The sequence below is a fragment of the Myotis lucifugus genome, unplaced genomic scaffold (assembly GCF_000147115.1).
Source record: "Myotis lucifugus unplaced genomic scaffold, Myoluc2.0 scaffold_1530, whole genome shotgun sequence".
NCBI classification, from domain to species: Eukaryota; Metazoa; Chordata; class Mammalia; order Chiroptera; family Vespertilionidae; genus Myotis; species Myotis lucifugus.
Genome location: NW_005872578.1, coordinates 1 through 22,238, shown reverse-complemented (window position 1 = coordinate 22,238; position 22,238 = coordinate 1). Strand labels below are relative to the sequence as shown.

At 40.3% G+C, this 22,238-nt stretch overlaps 1 pseudogene; it reads right to left on the bottom strand.

Moving 5' to 3' along the window:
• Nucleotides 1-11,602: 11,602 nt before the first annotated feature.
• Nucleotides 11,603-12,957, bottom strand: LOC102427005 (annotated as a pseudogene).
• Nucleotides 12,958-22,238: the final 9,281 nt, after the last annotated feature.

The following is a 22,238-nucleotide window of genomic DNA, read 5'->3' as shown; positions in this document are numbered from 1 at the left end:
TGGATTAAGTACTTAGTTAGGAACCTGCTCCCCCCACTGCCTGGAAACATAAGTACTTTTTTAGAAAAATTAAGAACCTGTACTTGAATAGAGCAGATCTTCTCTGACACGTTTTCATTGCGAAAATGCTATTTAATGGGCAATTCCACTTACTGTCCTGGCTACTTTAAACAATTGCAAGTCACTTAGAGAAAAATAAAATACTAAGCATTTGTTGTTTACAGTTTTCCTAGGATTAAGGAGAAGCTAGCAGAAGTCAGCAACAAACTTTACTGGGAGAAACAGCTCAGCAAGAGAAATTCCATTCCAAGAGAAAACTTGGGGATTCCTACCTCAAGTCCATGCACTTCAACTTACCACAGGTTAGTTATATTATCTTTTTTCCTCTTGGGTTTCAGATTTCTGATATAATTCTTGTGTTTCATTTGGTGAAATTCCGAGTTGCTTAATTGACTAGTACACACTAATAAAAAGTCTTAATTATTGTGCTAATGTAGAAAGGAGACAGAAATTTTATAATCACTTTTAAGTCCCTGGATGTCTCATTTGCAAGAGATACCTATCATTAACTTTATTCAATTACTATGCCTAAAGTGACACATTTTAAACTTCTTAAAAAGCTGCATGTCACTTTGATTTTAGAAATTATATATTCTTGTCTAATAACCAGTGGTGTACTTGGAGATGCTTTGGCTTACTTTCTAATGGATTTTAAATTGGTGATGGCTCATAACCATTTTTAAGTTTTGCTGAACCCCAACTTTTCCACCCCTAACCATAAGTGAATGATTGACATCTAAATATTTAACCATTTATGGATGTTTGCTACTTAAATGAAATGGAGATAAATCATTTTAATGAATTAAATAACTTGTAGCACTAAAAGGTTAAATTTCTCTCTTTAAGTGAAAATGTTTGTCATCTTCTTAGGTCAAAGGGCAGTGTTAATTGCTATTTACTTCAGCATTTTTATTCCAATTGTTGTAAATTGTCTTGCTGAGCAGCTGTCATTCATAAAATAGTTAAATTTAGCAAATATTTGAATTTTTATTTTTAAATTTATGTATTAATATTTGAATTTTTAAATTAAGTGTACTTATGTCTGTTTATCTGGACAGCACTTGAATGATTGATGACTAAGATGGCAATGATAGGGAGTCTTGAAATAGCAACTAGCTTTCATTGTGTATCAGTGCTATTAAAATATTCCTTCTTCATATTATTATTGACTTCTTCAGCAGCAGAATTTCTGTTTGGTTCTTTTTTATACTTCTCATCTGTTTGGTAAAGTACTCCTTCTGTTCATTCATTTCATTCCTGAGCTTGTTGAACTGATTTTGAGTTTTCTTGTATCTCGCTGAGTTCCTTCATGACTATTTTGCTATTTTGATTTCTCTGTTCATTTAGATCACAATCGTCCAGTATTCTGAGTTTCCTTCTGGAGAATTATCATTTTCTTTCTGTGTTAGTGTTACTATGGTGGTCCAGGCTGCTTGATGGGTTGTTCCTCTGCTGGCACATTTGAAGTGCTGAACACTTTTCTTAGGAATGTTGTGATTTTCACAATTCAGCAGGTTGATAATTTCAGGTCTTTCTTTTGTTTTCCAGTAGATGGTCTTATAGTGCAGTTTTTCTTTTCTCTTACCTGTACTACTGAAGCTTGGGGAGGGTGTGCAGTGAGTCAAGGTGTTTGAGGCTTACCCTTGGACATGGGAGTGGCAGCCTGGGTAACTAGGGTGGTGGGTGCCAGTGCTGTATCCTGGTCACGTGGGCCTCAGGGCACCCCATCGGGGAAGGTGTGGGTGTGGCCAGTTGAGGGGAGCCAGTTTGTGAGCCCACTGAGCTGCTGCCTCATTCCCTTTGGCCACTGGCAGCACTGTGCTGTGGCCTGGAGGCTGGAAACTTGGCTCTGCTGCTGCTACTGGTCTGTGGTGGTGTGAGCACAGCTGCAGCTGGGGAGGGATCTGGATTTGGGGAGGGGGAGGGACTCCTACTGGGCAGTGGTGTGGGCACTGCACCCTGCCTCCCCCACCAGTACTGTGTTTGCAAGGGCTGTAAGTTCAGCCTTGTCCTTGGAGAACTGCAGTAGGGGCCTGTCCCTGCTCCTCTCTCCATCCTGCCTGTCCTGCACATCCCAAGATGCCCACTATCGAGGTGAGTAGAGGTGCCTTTGTTGGGTTCTAGATGTTCCACTTGTTGTAGATTTAAGAGGAGACACACTTTGTCATGATGCTGACGTCACACACTGAAATACCCATTTCAATCAATGCACAATGGTTTATGGTTTTCATTATTTTTTATGGTGTTTTTCATGCAGGGAAAGGTAGCACAGGCCTGTGCTAAATGAGACTTCAACCTCTTTTCCTTAGTTTGCTTCATCATAACACAACATAGAAGAGCAAAGCTAAGAATTTCTAGACAGCCTTTAGGCCAAATACAGTCTCAGTTGTTACAAATTTGTAAAACTGGGCTACTGGTACAAAAAAAAATCAAATGCTTTTGTAAATTGTTAAGCAAAACTATGATGCAGACTTGAAATGTCCTCACCAGAAAATCAGAAAATGTCTCATTTTGCAAAATGAAGAGAGAAAAGAATGTAAATGCAGAAGCAATGCCAGGGAAGATATTTGTGGAAATTTTTTTGTTTAACTAATATTTTGGGAGGAATGAGGTGCTTACTCTTAGTATTTCTCTATAAATTGAAAAAAAAATAGTTGATTTTAAACTTAACATTGTAGTTTCAAGGTATACATAGTTTCCCTGAGGGGCATTGGTTCACCAAATCATGCTAGACTCAGGAAGAGAGAGTCTGAAGCACCAATCTATCAAGATATAGAGATAGGTCACCAAATTTCTATAGCAGTTGAGGTTTACAAAATTCTTAGACTTGTGGAAAGAAGGTGCCTTGTAGAGTCACTGGGAAGGTAATTATTGCCATTAGGAAAACAACTAATTCTATGAGAGATGGTAACATGTCTAAAATAATAGAAAGGGTGGGTTTTGGGATGGGGCATTATAAAACAACAGACTTCTAAAGATTATTGAACTATGATTCTAAAGAATAAATGTTACAAATACATCAATATTGAATGTGTTTATCAATCCCCTTTATTTGCCAAAGTTTAAACATTTTGAACTATTCCAACTGTAGTGCTCTGTCTTATTCGGCATTGTTTTTCTAACTTTAAGGACAATCCTATATAATAAAAGAGAAACATGCAAATTAGTCATCCCTCCGCTATGCTAAAGCCGTGCTCACAAGCCACAACCACCAGCCATGCCCACCAGCCAATGAGGAGTTAGTATGCAAGTTAACCTGCTAAAGATGGCAGGTAATTTGCATACACAGAGCAGAGTGGGAGAACCGGCAGCTTGTGGGGACATGGCTCTCTCAGTTGGGGAAAACCAAGAGCCTGGGGAGCACCAGGAATTCTGGGAATAGTAGTTTTGGTGGCAGTCCCAGGACCTGAAGTGGAAGACCAGAGCAAGGGAAGCACAGGAATGCTGGGAACTGTAGTTCTGATGGCAGCCTCAGGACCAGAAGCAGAAGTCCAGAGGGCAGGGAGCACCATGAATGCTAGGAATCCTAGTTCTTCTAGAGACTAGAGCAGTAGTTCTCAACCTTCTGGCCCTTTAAATACATTTCCTCATGTTGTGACCCAACCACAAGATTATTTTTGTTGCTACTTCATAACTGTAATGTTGCTACTGTTATGAATAGTAATGTAAATATCTGATATGCAGGATGGTCTTAGATGACCCCTGTGAAAGGGTTGTTCGACCGCCAAAGTGGTCTCAACCCACAGGTTGAGAACTGCTGCACTAGAGCAAAGTGAGCCTAGAGCAAGTTACTGTTGAGGTTGGGGATGGAGGGAAAGCAAAGGTGAGAGGCATAAGTAAAATCAGAGTGTCTAGGAAAAATTAAAGGGAAGATATCCTAAAACTTCCTGGAAATCTCCACCAATGAAGCAAAGAAAAAAAATGCCTCTATTAATCTGTGAGCAACAAACCAAACTGGGTTGGGGGTCTCAGACAATTCGCTCATATGATTGCAAAGACAGACAGAAACTCCCGGATTAGAGAGGGCTTCCCTGAGGGCTCCCAGATTGGAGAGGGTGCAGGTCGGGCTGAGGTTCCCCCCCGCCCGCCACCCCCCCACCCAAAGTATCGCTCCAATCTGTGATTTCAGTTCTCTTCACGTTCATGATATTTAGGTTTGTTGCCTTTGTCGTCATTACATGGAGGTGAGCCTTGCCCAATTGATTCCATTGTACTGGTATAGCTTGCTACTTATCTGATTTGCTAATTCTTACCATTAGTTTTCACATTCTAGTTTAATTCTGGATTTTGTCCAATACATCAGAAGTGATTTCACAGTTTTATTTAACTGTGTTATTTAGTTTATTATGATAAGTTACAAAAGTTAAAATTAGCTTGAACAGACATATCTCTACATTTTTCTTGCACGTGGAATTGTTTTCTTAGAACTGAAAACTTAAAAATTTATTCCCGACAATTTTATAACAGATAGAATTTCTCTGATTTCAAAATTTTTTGTATTCAACTGTTTTTCAATATTTGTGTTCCTAACACAATGCATGTCACATAGTTCCTCATTGTCCTTTCAATCTGTGTTAAATAGGGAGACTCAATTTTACATTGATTGATTTTGGACTTTTGGTTCATTTCTAAGACTTTCAGAAAACATTAGAACTCTAATAATTTATGTAAATAATTTTTTCTATTTCTCAAATGTGTATTCAGTTAACAACTTTTGCTATACAAATACATGAAAGCTAAAACAGTTACTATTCCTAAGACTTTAGCTTTGTACATGGCAGACAGAACATTGTGTCTCCACAAAATGTTGGTCTCAGTACTTCCCCACGAAACACAGACCACATGTTTACATCAACAAGGCAGTGCCTTTCTACTCTGAATTTTACCTCTTTTCAAACTCTCACAGTGGTGATGCTGGTTTCTCAGAAGGCAGAAACAGAGCTTAACAAACTTGTTTATCACATCAATTATATGCTCTATATAATTCCTCATGTCTTCACTTTATTTTGTCCACTTACACAATTGCCCTGTAGTCGTTTTATCTTTTAAAGACAACCGATAATTGCTCAACTTCTTTCTATGCTTTTTTTCCATTCATTTTTCTCTGTACTTAACTTTTCAGCTCCTTGATTAGCAAATTTTTCCTTGGTTCTTTTTTTTCTGCAATAAAATACATGTTTTTGATATTTACAAACTGATAATGTATTTCCTTCTCACATTAACCTTTTTACAATTAGATAATGAATTGCTATAGTTTAAATGTGCAAATGCACTTGATTTTATTATGTTTATATTACATTTATTTTTATAACATTTAAAATAAGGATGATACCAAAATTTAACTTAAAAATATCAACAGTTACTGACCATATATCACAAATGGGAATATAGATGTGTCTGTCGTTTGTATATATGTATCAATTGGTCTCAAATAGAGAAGGTAACATTATTTTTCAACCTGTAATATCAAATGTAATAGAATGGTAGCCTATCAATAAATTAGTGTTAAATGAATGAACATATATTTGCATTTTTTGTGTTTTGCTGTTGTTGGCTTCTCTGCATTTTTCTTTCAAAATATAACTTCCCCTCTTTAAAATGGGGGTTGTTTTGAACAATGTACATTAAGTATAAAGTCAAGGAAGGAGAAGACATTTCTGTAAGTGTAGAGTAGTCATCTTTCTTGATGGAGCTGTGCTGGGGTAGATGGCAAATGACAGCCCTGCTTCCCTTTTGAGATTGGATCATAGAGTCAGGCAGATGGAGATGGACTTACTAGCTTGGTTACTCACACATAGTAAGGAATTGGAAAATGTGGTTTAGATGTGGGGTCACAGGGCTTCTGAACACTCATCCCAAATCAGGCAGTTTCACACCCAGTTGTGAGTGGAGGGAAGAAATACCTGACAACTGTCCCTGGGCAGGCTGCTCCCTGCAGAGATGAGAGCAGACCCAAGTTCATGTGACTGTGGATAGACATGTCTTTTCAAAGAAGTGCTTTGGGGCTAAGCAAGCATCCTCAGTTCCTTCTCTCAAGTGCACACATCAGGTAACTCTTCTGTCCCCTCGTGAGGAAGGTAGAGAGAGCCTAAAGCCTCCTGTGGAGACTGGAGAGCAGAGAAGTGAAGGTGCTCCTATGATTTCTGATGGGGTTAAGTGTACAGACCAACTAAGGATGAAAGTGGTTGGGCAGAAGCATGCCAAACAGTAAAGAGAAATCTGTTTTGTGTTTTAAATTTTGCTATAGATAACCGCCAACACAGATGATTCATTTGTTGGTTGATTTTGGTAAACCAAGTTTTATTTGGAGGGAATGGATAGTTCCTTTAAGGAAGAATTTCTTTAGTTTAACTAAGGATTTTCTCCTTCAAGTTTCTTGTCCTGTGGCTAAATAATCTGTGCTTCAAGTTTCTTGTCCTGTGGCTAAATAATCTGTGCTTTATAAATTGAGTGTAATGACTACTACAAATAGGATTTATGATATTAATTTCTGTTCCTATATTTTTACTCATTGCTCAAAAATTGATAATTGAGTTACAACACTATTATTTTGTATCTCATGCTAAAACATTATTGAGCTACATGACAGTTTTACAGATTCATTTTCTCTGAGTTATAGTTAAAGTTTTGTTTATTTTTCCATGAATATGAGGAAGGAGCTGGCACAGAACCTTAGGCCTTAGAGCCCACTTTGGGCCTGCAGCTAATTGGTTTTGTGACCTCAGGCAACCTGTAATCTCTCTGAGCTTTTGTTGCCTCTTAGGACAAATTAGAAACTTGGACTAAGTCAGTGATTTTCATTGGTTATGCTTATATGCCTGCAACAAGTCCTCCACTGTCCAAAAGAGAGACAGGAACCAGAAAGTAAATGAAACTCTGAGTAACCAAAAGAGCTGCTACAAAATAAAACATTAAAAATTGTGCAGTTTATTCAGGGGACATTAAAGCCTTCAAGCAGAATTGTGTATTTGGAGCCAAAGTTTCAAAGTTTGCTTATCTGGTTTCTCAATTGCTAACATATTAGAAATGACAATTAAGGGGAGGTAGAAAAGACTGGCTGCTAATGATAGACAAACTGACATTAGCAAGAAATACAAGAAAGAAATAGAGCATGAAGGAAGATATACCAATTCCAAATCCTAGCAGTTTGTTCATATTTATTTTTGATATTTTTGTAATTTTCTTTTTCAATTACATTTCACATTGAATATTATATTAGTTTCAGGTGTACAACATAGTGATTAGACATTTATATAACTTATAAAGTGATCACCCCATAAGTCTGGCACCCCCTGGCACCATACATAATTATTACAATATTTTTTAATTAAATATTTATTGTTCAGATTATTACATTTGTTCCTCTTTTGTCCCCCCATAGCTCTCCTCCACCCAGTTCCCACCCCACTCTCTGCCCTTACCCGCCCCCACTGTCCACATCCATAGGTGTACAATTTTTGTACAGTCTCTTCCCACACCCCTTTCCCTCCAAGAATTGTCAGTCCACTCCCTTTCTATGTTCCTGATTCTATTATATTCACAGGCTTATTCTGTTCATCAGATTATTTATTCACTTGATTTTTAGATTCACTTGTTGATAGATGTGTATTTGTTGTTCATAATTTGTATCTTTACCTTTTTCTTCTTCTTCCTCTTCTTAAAGGATACCTTCCAGCATTTCATATAATACTGGTTTGGTGGTGATGAACTCCTTTAGCTTTTTCTTGTCTGTGAAGCTCTTTATCTGACCTTCAGTTCTGAATGATAGCTTTGCTGGGTAGAGTAATCTTGGTTGTAAGTTCTTGCTACTCATCACTTAGAATATTTCTTGCCACTCCCTTCTGGCTTGCAAAGTTTCTGTTGAGAAATCAGCTGACAGTCATATAGGTACTCCCTTGTAGGTAACTGACTGTTTTTCTCTTGCTGCTTTTAAGATTCTATCTCTGTCTTTTGCTATTGGCATTTTAATTATGATGTGCCTTGGTGTGGTCCTCTTTGATTCCTTTTGTTTGGGATTCTCTGTGCTTCCTGGACTTGTAAGTCAATTTCTTTCACCAGGTAGGGGAAGTTTTCTGTCATTATTTCTTCAAATAGGTTTTCAATATCTTGCTCTCTCTCTTCTTCTGGCACACCTATAATTCGGATGTTGGTACACTTGAAGTTGTCCCAGAGGCTCCTTACACTATCTTCATATTTTTGGATTCTTTTTTCTTTTTGTTTTTCCGGTTGGGTGTTTTTTGCTTCTTTGTATTTCTAATCTTTGACTTGATTCTTGCAATACTCTAGTCTGCTGTTGGGAACTCTGTATAATATTCTTTATTTCAGTCAGTGCATGCTTAATTTCTAGTTGTTACTATTTCATAACCTCAAGGGTCTCACTAGATTTCTTGAGGGTCTCATTAAATTTATCGGCAGTTTCTAGAAAATTCTTGAAAAACCTTATAAGTGTGGTTTTGAAATCTATGTCCAGTAGTTTGCTTTCCTCCATTTCTGTCATTTGTGACCCGTTTCTTTGTCTCTGCATTTTGGCTGCTTCCCTGTGTTGATAGAGTGGCTTTCTGTGCTAGGTGTCCTATAGGGCCCAGTGGCTCAGCCTCCCCAATTACCTGAGGTGGACACAATTGGTGCACCCCTTTCTGGGTTTTTTGCACAGTCTTGTTGTAGTTAAGCCTTGATTGTTGTTGGTATCAGTGGGAGGAATTGACCTCCAGGCCAGTTGGCTGTGAGAATCAGCTGTGTCTGCAGTGGGAGAACCTCTGTGCTGGAGACACCCTTCTGGGGCAAGATTTGCTTCAGTGGGGCTTTGGAGCTCACTGAGTCTGCCCCCTAAGTGTGTCCCTTATGGATCTGAGGATTTGTAATCTGGATGGTCCCACTCTGACCACTGGGTACACTGGCTCTTGGATCTCTAAGGAGGTGCTAATTTAGCCTCTGCCTGAGGCTACCCAGCAGGAGCTATGGAGAGATCTGAAGATTTCTCTTCTTTGTTTGGGGTTTGGAGGTGCCCAGATGAGGCCCAGCTGTGAAGCAATGCAAGCTGCTGTGGGGCCTTGGGCCTTCTTTTGGAAGTTCTGGGTCTCTCACCAAGCTGCAGTTTGTTGGTAATTTTCAGGTTGCAAAGGGCCAGGCCTTTCATATGCAAAAGCCTCTGCACACAGCTTGGGTGGGGCAGGGTCTCAGGGGATCAACAGGGCGGAGCAAGCAGCTATGGCTGCTACTTAGTCCTACCCTAAAAGGCCCCGCATCTCAGTGTCCCGCGGTAATCACTGCCAGTACCTCTGAGAGAAAGCCGCCCTGGAGTTCTGACCGATGCCAGACAGTCCAGTTTCTCCCTGTATGAGTCTGGATCCCCAAAGACTTGTCCAGAAGTGGAGTTCAGAGCATTTGGGAGCTTGAGACTCCCTTCCGATTAAAAAAGACAACCACGTCCTCAGTTGCCTGCCCTTTCCACGCGTGCCTCCGTACCTCTGCACTTTACTTCCGCATCTCCTCTGAGTCTCAGTGTGCTTTTCTCTTTCCTTCTAGTTGTAGAATTTCCACTCCGCCAGCCTTCCTGTGGTTCTCGATGATGTCCTTTTTGTCTTTTAGTTATATTTTTGAAGTGGTTGTACGAGGCAGCAATTTCTGGTGTTTACCTATGCCACCATCTTGGTTTCTCCCAATTTTCTCATATTTACCTTCACTATGCTTTTTGTATGAAAGCAGAAATCTATGGAACTTTCCATGAAATATGACATATATATGCTTGATAAAAAATAAAAATAAATAAATCAGTGATTTTCATACCTTAAATATTTAAGGTATGAACTTTTAAAAGACTAGAACTTTTATTTTTAGAATTTGCATGAAAATGTTTCATATAATACAGACAAATCGAGCTGCCTAACTAAGGGGGGATGGAGACTCTGCAATCCTGCAATCCTGCAGGTGTCCACAGGGGAAACAGATTCCTATGGGAGAGAGTTTGGGAACGACCAGTTCTGAGAAAAATCCTTCTAATGACAAATACTTTGAATTGAATGTTGCTGATACATTGTTTTAATGTGTATACTTTTCTCATCGTTTTATATTGTTGAAAATGACACAATAGGAATAACATGGCAGATGTGTTCTCCTTATTAATGTTGGAACTTCAAGCTCCTTCCACTGTCTGGACAAAGTCCTCACCTAGAAATAAGCATAAACACCACAGAAGTAAATATTTAGGAAAGGAGCTTTTGGGGGAACAGAGAATAATGTTCCATGGGTAGTTTCTTAATTCAAGTTGTGTAAAAGTGTGAGTCACATAATACCTATTTTATTAATGGTGACAGAAAATTGATTCAATAAAGGCCTTGGTCTTTATCTAGTATCGAGATATTTATTTTACAAAGTCTGTCTAGTAATGTCGCCACATTATCCATTTAATAAGGCCTGTCTGTCATGCTATTGTCATAAGTGTTAATAGAAACAGCCTCCAAAAATACTGAGGAACATGTTAGTCATCAAATTTGTCTTCACACCTGAAATTTGGTATTGGGTATCACATGATAATGATCACCACAGTGTTTAATGCTTAGTATACTATTTTAAACCCTGTTTCAGGCATTGAGTGAAAAGATACCTTTTTTAAGAAAAGTTTTATTAAGAACACTCTAGATCAGGACACTTTTAATATAATTGGAAGTATTCCCACACATTTCATTATTAAGTAGACTATAATTATAATTGTTTGTTTTCAAATGTAGCTCTAATTTCTAGAAAGAAAACAAGGTTATTACAATTACAGAATTATATATTGATTTTTGTTACTGTTATTTATCCTCACCTGAGGATACTTTTTCCATTGCTTTTCAGAGAGAGTAGGAGGGAGGAAGGAGGGGAGAGAGAAAAGAAACATCCATGTGAGAGAGAAATATCTAATGGTTGCCTCCCTCATACAACCCTACTGGGGGTGGGGAGCAAACCTGCAACCCTGGTACGTGCCCCAGACCAGGAATCAAACCTGCAACCCTTACGTCAAAGGGCTGATGCTCTAACCACTGAGAAAAACCGGCCAGGGCCATATATTGATTTTTTTATTCCTCAAATCAAAGATTTTCTGAAACCTTTGTTGTCCATATGAATAAAGAAATGTCTCAGTCATAATACAGACAGTAGCATAGTTTCAGTTATTTTTTGCAGTAGAATTTTCATGTGACCTTATGACAGTACCACTTTTGTAATTTTAGATTGAAAAATTAATAGCATAGAACATATCTTAAACTTTTAATTTTCTAAAGTATAAGAATAGAAAGCTCATTTTGTTATTATTTTTTGTCTTTTTGAAACAAGTTCATTAATTTGTTAGTAATATATATGATTGTTAGGCAGAATGTGAAGATTAAGGGTTGCTCTCTCCTACTGGCAAATCAACTACATAATACGTTACAGTATGTGCAAACGTGTACATTGAGGAATTTGGCAAAAGTGTAATCAAATCCCGCTTTCAGTTTATTAAAGAATTTCTCAAGAGTGCCCTTGGGGGAGGTGCAGCAACTTCATGACCAAGTCACAGATCTCTTCAGAATTCATTCTTATAAAGGCAGATTTGATTATGTTGACCCAAGTTATGCGGTGGTGGCAGGATGGGTAAAGGCAACGTTTCATTGTTAGTCTCCCCAAATGCTGTCTCACTTGATTTAGGAGGGCTTGGGGATTATCTTCCAGGGAATTTCTGCCATGTGAGTAATGTTCCTGAAAGTTTGTGCAGTCATGAGGAATGGGTCTCTCATTATCTGTGCATGATGGGGAACTGCTTTCTCTGATAAAACCTTTCCATCTCCTGGTAAAGGGGAAGCTGTGGTAAGACAAAGAGTTTTGCCTATGGTGAGAGAGGGGGGTGTCTTTTGTTTGTTGCAGTGAAATTCGTCAAGTGCAGTTGTGTGCTGTCTTTGCCAAGGGCTTACGGGAATCCTACGGGGCACAGGCTTTCTTGATGGCAGTTGGGGTTTTCAGTTCAATCTGTACTTGAGTCACCAGATGCAAATTAGACATTTCTCCCTTCAGCTCCCAGTATGCATTTTGCATTTCATCACTTGAAATGCTTAGTCTTTGGAGAGCTCTGCTCTGCAGATTGTCTTCCTGAGATGGATGTGTTTGTTTGGCTTTTTGAGGCTCTATTCTGAGAGAGTTACATTCTTTTTTCATCGGTTCTAGTTCTTGTTCCAAGCCATGGATCTTCAGGTCACAACTCAGCTTTTCCACCTCCCAGTTTGATGAAGGTGGATTTAAATTCCTTATCACCTGCAGTGTTTCCACCTCTGTTCTTAGCCTGAGGACTTCTACTTCTTTAGACTGCTGCTGTTCATTCAATACTTTTAAACATTCAGGTTGTCTTTGTTCATTTTGTCCAATTTTCTCTTTAAATTATCTCTATCAACGCAAACCTCTCGGCAGGCATGATAAAGCCTTATTTACTTGTTCTCGGCCCACAGAACATGTTTTTTCATCTAATAGAGCGTCTGTAAGCTTTTCTTCCGAAAATCTTACTCTTTTTTTTAGGAAAGGGTTTTTATATCTCTGAATCCTTAAAGCGTTTTTTGATGTCTTCATCAAAAAACAGTGACAAGGGCAAAATGTGAAGCAACAGACTCATCTGAATATCTTGAGTCCGGAGTCACTTATCTCTCCTATGGGCTTTTCCATGATTTAGAATGCAGACACCGTCTTCTGCCAGCATATCCATGACAGCCCGAGTCAGGCTGCCTCTGGATCCCCAGCGTTGGGAACAGGGTCACCAGGGGTCACCACGGGCTCCGTCCGGTTTCCTGGAAGACACCAGACACCACCTCTTCCCCAAGGAAGGCCTCTGCTCCAGGTACACCGCGGAAGGGTCCCATTGCTTTGGCCTGGGCTGTGCCAGGACCAACCACTGGGCTGGGGCCTGGGGATCAGGAAGGAGTGGTAAGAGGGGCAGGAGAAGCTGAAGCGCCCCCAGGAGCAGACCCCCACCCAGCAACATGCCCGAGAGGCACAGAACCCATGTGGCCCCTCAGCGCCCCCATGGGCAGCCCTCTCCCTCTGCCCCCCAGCAGGGAAAGGCAACTCAGGGGGGCTGTAGGCTAGCAGCACCTGGCCTGAAGGGGGCTGTAAAGATCATTTAAAAGAAAAATCAATTTAAGTAAAAAAAAAAAACTCACAAAATCCTAAATTTTTATAAATAGCAGTTTTTCTTGGAATCGCAAAGTAATGCATTCAGTGTTAAATATGACTTGACTTGTTTAAACTTCTTTAAACCAATGGTATCAAATATTACTTTTCTGAAGTTATGGTTATTCAATGGACCAATAATAATTGTATTTTTATCAGATTAATCTAAATATCATTATATATGCATGCTCTCTATTATCAAAAATTAAAATGAGTCTGAATTATGTGATTATTTTTCTATTTGTGCAATGCTCCAGTCTCTAAAAGTAGTATTTAAAGGACACATTTCATAAGCTATATATCATTTCTCTAATAATGTAATGTCTCTTATTTAACTTAAATACTAAAAATAATATTTGACCTATTTCAGATATGGCAGGAGTATGGAGCTAGAGAACGAAAAGAAGGTATGTTGCCAAAATTTATTAGATATCATTGATTTTGTAAATAAACTGAGAATAGGAAATGGCATCTGTTTCCATGTTTGGATGATATATACTGCATTAAATATTTTTTCCATGTGAATGAAAAATGTGAAATATAAACAGTCATAAGGAAGAATATACTTATCCCACATGTAATCATCATGTTCTACGGCTCTTTAAAGACCTCAGAAGTCTACCAGTATGCATCTCTCTTCATTTCTGGCTATTCTCTTCCTTCCCTCTGCCATGGACTGTCGACCTGCACACTGAAACTATGGTCAGAAAACTGGCTTCATCACTTCTCATGTTTTTACTAGTGATATAAGGCCACATAACCAGACTCCTCTAGTAATACTGTCAAGCAGTTACAGTTCATATAACTGTCAACTGAGGGGCAATATTCAAAACTCCAGTCATTGACTTGGCATTCTTTTACCTTCATGAAAACTCCAAATGCCTTTGCGTGGAGTAAAAACACTGAAATCCATTTAGTTGTTGCCAAATAATGCAGCCTTCTATTTGCTGCTCTGCCCCTTTGCTCTAGCAGCTAAACTAGACATTTCCAGTTCCACAAATGTTCTTCCTCATTTCTAGTTCTGGCATCTGCTTCATTTCTCTTTCTGGCATACTTTTTTTTTTTTTTTTTTTGTCCATCAGATATCAACTTACATATCACCTCCACCAAAAAGCTGACAATATTGACACAAAACTGGGATGTCTCCTCTGTGTGCTCCAATAGTGCCCTGTGTTATATTGGTTGGTGGTATCTATGACTCTGAGTGAAATTGCCTGCTTGTTTGTTGTTTTTTCAGTTTACAGTAAACTAGAGGCCCGGTGCCCGAAATCTGTGCAAAGGTAGGGTACTTAGGCCTGGCTGGCAATCAGGGCCGATTGGGGCCTTCCAGCTCCGGGCCGGGGCCTTGCTTCATTCCGCGCCACCTCCTGGTGGTCAACACACATCATAGCAGCATTCGAACTTCCGATCTCCCGGTCAAACTCCTGAGGGGACACTTTGCATATTAGCCATTTATATATATAAATGATTGTTCAGGGGTGGGCTGTGTCATCTTCATCTTGTAACTCCAGTGCTTGTCACACTACCTTAGTGCATGGTGTTGAATATGGGGAAAACCAGAAGCTCTGATACTTAGCCATGATACCAATTAACACAGTGTGCAACCACTGAATTAATAATTATGTTTCATAGTATTCTTGTGTTGTGTATTGTACCCAGATATAGATGTCTTTATTGTTTTTAACACTTATACTTAGTTGTAGTTTAAAGAATACAATTCTTTTTCTTTCCAGATGCTGCTAAATTTGAAGCTGAATCCTATAGAGTTTGTCCTGTAAGATCTGTAGGATCAATCAGTCAGTCAAGTTCATGTCAAGATTTACTTTTGAAAGCACAAAAAGAGTATAAAGAAATTTTGCTGAAAAATTACATGATCTGAAACATAAACAGTAAAAAATTATTTACTGTACTGTTTACATAACATTTTGTTTTCCATTAGACACATGACGTGAACTTTTTATTAAAGAAAAAAATTTTTGATCATATGTTTAATGAAAATTTATACAGTATTTAAAACTGGGGTATTTTGGGGGCATCTAAGTAAGTTTTAAGCAGATTTTGTAAATGAAAGCCAGCACTATTGAATTATACATATTCAAATTGCCCAAATACCAACTGTTTAAACAACATCAAAGCAAACAACTTGTCATTCATATTTTAGTGATGCTACTTGATAGATTTTTTTTACATATTCCAATTTTATCACAATATTTGGTCCTAAAGATTTAGACAGAGATTATTTTGGTATCTGCTGCTATGGCTTCTGTTTAGCTATATTAAAATTGTTATAGTGGCATTGGACTTATGCAATTTTAAACACAGATTTAAAAATTTTTCCTTGTGGGGAAAATAAAGTTTGCCTAAGGCTTTTCTACTTTTCCATTTATTAAATGAATTTTTAGAAAGAGTCTTAAAATTACAGAAAGTTCCAAGTTTTAGTTCAAAGAACTCTGTTGCCTGAACTATTTGAGAGTAAATTGTTACACTGTGCCACCATGCTTTATTCCTTTCGTACATTCCACTTGTCTACCATACCACCTTCACAATCAGAAAATTCACACTAATACATTCTATAGTTTCATCCTCACATCCTTTTCAAATTTTGCCACTTGTCTGTATAGCATGAAGACCCTGTTCAGATCCATAGGTTCCATTGAGCTGTAGTGGCTATTCTTTTCCTTCAGGCTGGAACAGGTCCTTAGTCTTTCCTTGACTTTCATGACATTGAATCCTTTGAAGAGGAAGTTCAACTAATGTATGTTGAACATCCTTCAATTTCAGATCATGGATTTTTCTGATCTTTCCTTATGATAATATTAGAGGCCCAGTGCATGAATTTGTGTACCAGTGGGATCCCTTGGCCTGGCCTGCAGGATTGGGCTGAAACCAGCTCTCCAACATCCCCTGAGTGGTCCTGGGTTGTGAAGGGGCACATGGGAGGTTGGCCAGCCAGGGAGGGACCGCAGAAGGGCTCCAGGGCATGTCCAGCCCATCTTCATCAGCCAGACTCAAGCAGCAAGCTAATCTACCGGGTCGAGTGTCTGCCCCCTGGTGGTCAGTGCATGTCATAACAAGTGTTTGAGTGGCCTTAGTATAGCATATTACACTTTGATTGGTTGAACAGATGACCAGACACTTAGCATATTAGGCTTTTATTATGTAGGATTTAGATCAGACATTTTTATCAAGAGCATCACAGAAGTAGTCCTATACTCTTCTCATTGCATCCTGTGATGTGACCTACAGTTTTGATTTGTCATTCTTTGTGATGTTAATGTTCATCAGTGAAGGCAGTATCTACTGGGTTTCTCCACTGTAATGTTTCTTTTTTCACTTCACAATTATTGCTTTATAGGGAAGTTTTTAGAGTCAGTGTAAATATCTCTTCTTCATTAAACTTTTAATTTATTCATTTATCAAATGAATTCGTGGTTTATTTCATATAATGGGTTATAATTTGTTAAAATTACTTTTAGAATTTTTCTTTTAGAAATATTCTGTATTAGAAGTTTCAGTCTTATAGAAAAGTTACAACAACAGTACAAAAAAAATCCTAAAACCATTCCCCAAATGTTAACATTTTACTACAATACTTTATCCTTTCTCCCTTCTTGTCTATTACCTAAATAAATATAAATGTAGGTTTGTTAGATATAATATATGAACCATTTGTAAGTTACAGACATGACACCTCTTTACTCCTAAACACTTTAGTGTGCATTTCCTAAGAAAAGGGAATTATCTTACATAATGGACACTAATAAAAGACAAAGATGCTAATTAAAGCAAAAGAACCACAGAAGGCCAAAAGTGCATTCGGTATCTTATTAGTAGTACTATTAGTAGTGCTGTATAAAAAATTTAAAAACTATTATAGTTTAAAATGAATACTTATCTAATCTAATAAGAGAGAAACATGCAAATTGACTGCACCTCTGCTACGCCCATGCCATGCCCACCAGCCAATCAGAGCAACTGTATGCAAATTAACCCAACCAAGATGGCGGCCGGCAGCCACGGAGCTGGAGCAAGCAGGAGGCTTGGTTGCCCCGGCGATGGAGGAAGCCAAGCTTTCTGCCTGCTCTGGCAGACTGTGGCCTTCGCAAAAGGCAACAAAGTTTCAATTATAGAAGCTAAATAAATCCCAGATACCTGCTTCCAGCCAGCCTCCACTGGGAGTTTGGGTGGCTAAGGGCTATGGCCAGCCTGCAAACAGCCATCAGCCCCTCACCCAGGCTGGCCAGGCACCCAAGCTGGGACTCCCCACCCTGAAGCGAGTGTGCCCAGTCTGAAAACAGTCATCAGCCCCTCACCCAAGCTGGCCAGGCACCCCAGCAGGACCCCCACCCTGATCTGGGACACCCTTCAGGGCAAACCAGCCAGCCCCCACCCATGCACCAGGCCTCTATCTTATATAATAAAAGGGTAATATGCAAATTGACCCTAATAGCAGAGCAACTGGGAATCACTGAAAACTCTGACACACACTGACCACCAGGGGGCAGACGCTCAATGCAGGAGCTGCCCCCTGGTGGTCAGTGTGTTCCCACAGGGGGAGCTCTGCTCAGCCACAAGCCAGGCTGATGGCTGCCAGTACAGCGATGGTGGTGGGAGCCTCTCCCGCCTCCTCAGCAGCGCTAAAGATGTCTGACTGCAGCTAGGCCTGCTCCCTGCTGGCAAGTGGACATCCCCTGAGGGCTCCCGGGCTGCCAGAGGGATGTCTGATTACCAGCCTAGGCCCAATCCCCCAAGGAGCAGGCCTAAGCCAGCAGGTGGTCATCCCCCCAGGGGTCCCAGACTGTGAGAGGGCACAGGCCAGGCTAAGGGACCCTCCCGAGGGCACAAATTTTTGTGCACTGGACCTCTAGTTGTAGTATTATTATCAAAATCAATGAATTAAAATTGTGTCAGTATTAATATTTAATCTTGGATCTTACTCAGATATTTTCTATTGTCTCAATAATATCCTTTATAGTCCAAGTAAATTCAGGAAGATGTGTTATGTCCAATGTCCTGTTTCTTTAGTCTCTTTTAATCTGGGACAGTTCTGTAGACTTCCTTTGCTTTTCATGAATGACATTTACAGTTTGAAGAGTATAGGCCAGTTATTTGTAGACTTTCTGCTTAGGTCTGTCTGACGTTTCTTCAAGTAGCTTCACATTATGCCATGTGGGCAGGAATGTCAGGGGTGCTGACTTCTTCCCATGCAGCAAATCTGCAGGCACATGTTGGGCTCCATTGCTGCCAGTGTTGCTGTGGTCATGTGGTTACGAAGTGTCTGCCACGTTAGTCCACAGTAAAGGTACTATTTACCTTTGTATGTCACAAATACCTTATGTGGAGGTACTCTGAGGGCCTGTAAATATTTTTTTACTCATCAAAATTTCACATACTAGATTTAGCATCCATTGATTACCCTTGCATGGATCTGTTATTATGTTGTTTGCCAAATGATATTCTTATTATTTCATTCCTTCTACATTGATAAATGCTTAACACCAAACAAACAAACAAGTGAGGAAGAAGGGAAAGCTCATTATTTTGGTGCTTAATTTCCCCAGATTTGGCCAGTGGTAACATTTCAAGGTGAGTTCATGTGTTTTGACTTGTCCCCATTGTTGTTTGGGTACCTCCTTCTTCTCTGGACAGCAAGATGTTCCAAGCTCATCCTGTATTTTCTTCCCCAGTTCTAGAATCAGCCATTTTTCATAAAAGCCCTGATTCCTTTCAGGGGCCAGCGATGTTTAGAAACCAAGATCTGGGCACAAATGGTGATAGGTGTCCATATTGCTATTGGGGTAGTCATTGCTCATAGCTCTCAGTGAGCAGCAGGGAATCGTGTGTGTACATATATACACATGCATACAAGCATACATTAATCTCCAGTTCTGTATCAAAACATATTGAAAAGCAAGAGTTCTTACCAATACTTCCAATCTAATCCAACAATGTTCATTCCAGTTGTTCCCTTTTAATCTTTAGCTTCCTTTCTGACAGTAAGCTGTCTCCCATAATCAGTATCTTTGATTAATAGTCCAATCTTCTTGTTTGTAACCAGTCTCTGTTGTCCCTGCCCCTATGCACATGTCATCTTTACCCCCACTTGGATTGTAACACCTCACATTGGGTTGTCTCCACTGCAGTCCCTTCCAATTGTATTCCCTCTGCACCCCATCCTTTTCCAGACCCCTGTGACACCTCTTCTGCAGATGATTTCTTCCATCAGGCTCTGAAAACCCAAACAGGGTTGTCCTTTTGCCACTGTATGGATGCCTCCTGAACTTGTTCAGTCTTTGATCTCTCATCCTATGTCATTTACCTTTCAAGGATGCTCTGACTTGAGCTCCAGCACTATGCAGGGGGCCCCTCCCAGGCTTACACCTTCCTCATTCTGTAGGGCATGGCTATAGGGTTAAGCCTCGGACTGGCCTATTGGCAAAGCCACAAACAAGTCCCAGCTTAGAGGGCACAGTCCTCTTAGCACAATGAGGCTTGACCTTATGACGCTCCCTAGATCTTATCTGGGTAGCTATTGGGCTGAGGGAAGTGCAGCAAGCCCTGCCAAAACATGTGAAACTCACAAGAACATTGTAACTATGGTGACCACTACCTTTTTACCTCTGGCTATAAAACAGCTAGGCACAGGAAGATCCACCTAGACCCAGCTTATTCTCTTTGTCTGTCATTTCTTCGTCCTTCGCCACCCTCCCTCAGCCTGAGCTGGCTGGGCACATGTGGCGCCCAACGTGGGGCCTGAGTTCAGGGAACTTCGGTTTTCAGGTGAAAGGACGCTCTAGTGAAGCAGAAAACAAGAAGGAAGGTAAGAAGAGAAGTTCATTGATATAACTAGGTGTAAAACATAGGGAATTCAGGATCTCAGGAAAAGAATGTATATGTATCCATGCTGAAGGCTATGCTCCAAGCACGGGGCTGTTCTGTGAGGTATCAACAGCTCTTAGATTTGTTGGATTTTGTAAGTAAAACCTGCCCATGGTTTTCTATGGAAGGAAAGGTAAATATAGAGGCATGGGAGAAGGTAGGAAAACAACTTAGAGATCACTATATATCTGAAGGTCTGGAGGAAATGCCTGCCTCTGCTTTCAGTCTGTGGTCCCTGATTGGGAACTGCTTAGAGCCCACTCCAGAAAGGGAGTGGATGAATGTGGCAGGGGAATCAAGACAGAAGCAGCAAGGCTACCAGAAGCTTCCGACTCCACTTGTACCATCGGTGCCTCTGCTGCTTCCTCCAGTCCCTGGGGCTATAGCTCCTGTGGAGAGAGCCCTCCGGACATGCACTTCCTCCAAATATGAATGAGGATTGGAGAAAGCAGAGACAGCGCCAACAGGTTTGGGATGATGGGGATCTGGTGCAAACATTTGGGGAGCTTACTGTTGCTCATATGCCTCTCCTTTTACCCCCTAAACAAGCAGAAACAAGAATGGTACCTTTGTCTCTACTCGAGCAGACTCTGTATGAGGCCAGGCAGGCTGGAGAAGATATTTCAGGATTCAGTTTATATCCTGTATTTGAGCAGCCTGATCCTCAGAATCCAGGTCAGATGCTTTGTGGCCATCAGTCTATACCTTTTAAAACTTTGAAGGAGTTGTAGACTTCTTGTTCTATGTATGGACCAACCTCCCCCTTTGTGCTGGGGTTACGACCCACAGGTTGAGAACCGCTGCTTTAGACATAAGCAAAATTAGGCAAGGCCCTGAGGAGCCATATCAGGATTTTGTGGCTCATTTGTTTAAGCCGTAGGCAGGGTTGTGGCTGACCCTGAGGCTGGAATGATACTTGTGAAACAATTAGCTGTTAAAATGCAAATAGAGTATGTCAAGAGGATTTACGTCCCTACAGGAAGAATGGTACTGGACATGATTTCATCTGTGTTTGTGCTGACATTGGACCAGCCTACATTCAAGGAGCAGTATTAGCTGCCACATTAAAGGAAATGTTGTTCACTGGTCAGCAGAAAAGGAGAGGGGGATGCTTTAGCTGTTACAAACTAGGGCATTTTGCTAAAGACTATAATGCTAGAAATAGAAGTCAAAGGACTACAGGGAGTGGAATCAAGCCATCTGGACTATGTCCAAGATGCAGGAGAGGACAGCATTGGGTAAATGAATACCACTCTAAGACTGATACTGATGCTAATTTAATACCCCCTAAGCAGGGAAACTTCAGGGGCCAGCCCCTGCCTGCCCCACCAAACAGTAGGGATGGTATCCTTAACCCCACTGCAGCCTTTCAAACCAGCTCGGTCCCAAAACCAACTGTTTGAAACCTCTACTGTGCCACCCCAGGAAGCACAGGATTGGACCTCAATCCCACCTCCCGATATGTACTAACCCCAAAGATGGGGCCTCAGGCCATTGCCACAGGAGTTTATGGTCCCCTTCCAGCAGGCATGATGGGACTAATTTTAGGAAGGAGTAGTTTAACATTGAAAGGGTTTCAAGTTCTGCCCAGGGTGAGAGATCAGGACTATACTGGAGAAATTAAAGTAATGGCACAAACAATTAATACTATAATTCAGATCTTACCAGAAACACAAATAGTACAAATTCTCCTTCTGCCCTACTATCCAGAAGGGCGGCCCTCAACCGGTCAGCCCGGTGGTACAGAGGGCTTTGGGTCCAGCAAAGTGGTATACTGGGCAAGATTAGTTAAGCAGGGCCGGCCTGAGCTAGAACTAAGGATTAATGGGAAACCTTTTAAAGGGGTTATAGATACTGGAGCTTATGTGTCAGTCATTGCTTTCAGGCATGGCCGCAGGACTGGGCTTTAAATCCCACAGCTTCTGAATTGCAAGGAGTAGAGCATGTTTCTCAACCCTTGCAGAGTGCTCAACTCCTTCGATGGGAAGATCCAGATGGAAATACAGGCTATTTTCAACCTTATGTATTGCAACATTTGCCTGTTAACCTATGGGATCGAGATATGCTAGAGCAGATGGGAGTTTTAATAACAAGTTCCAGTTCCCTTGTGATGTCTCAAATGCTTACTC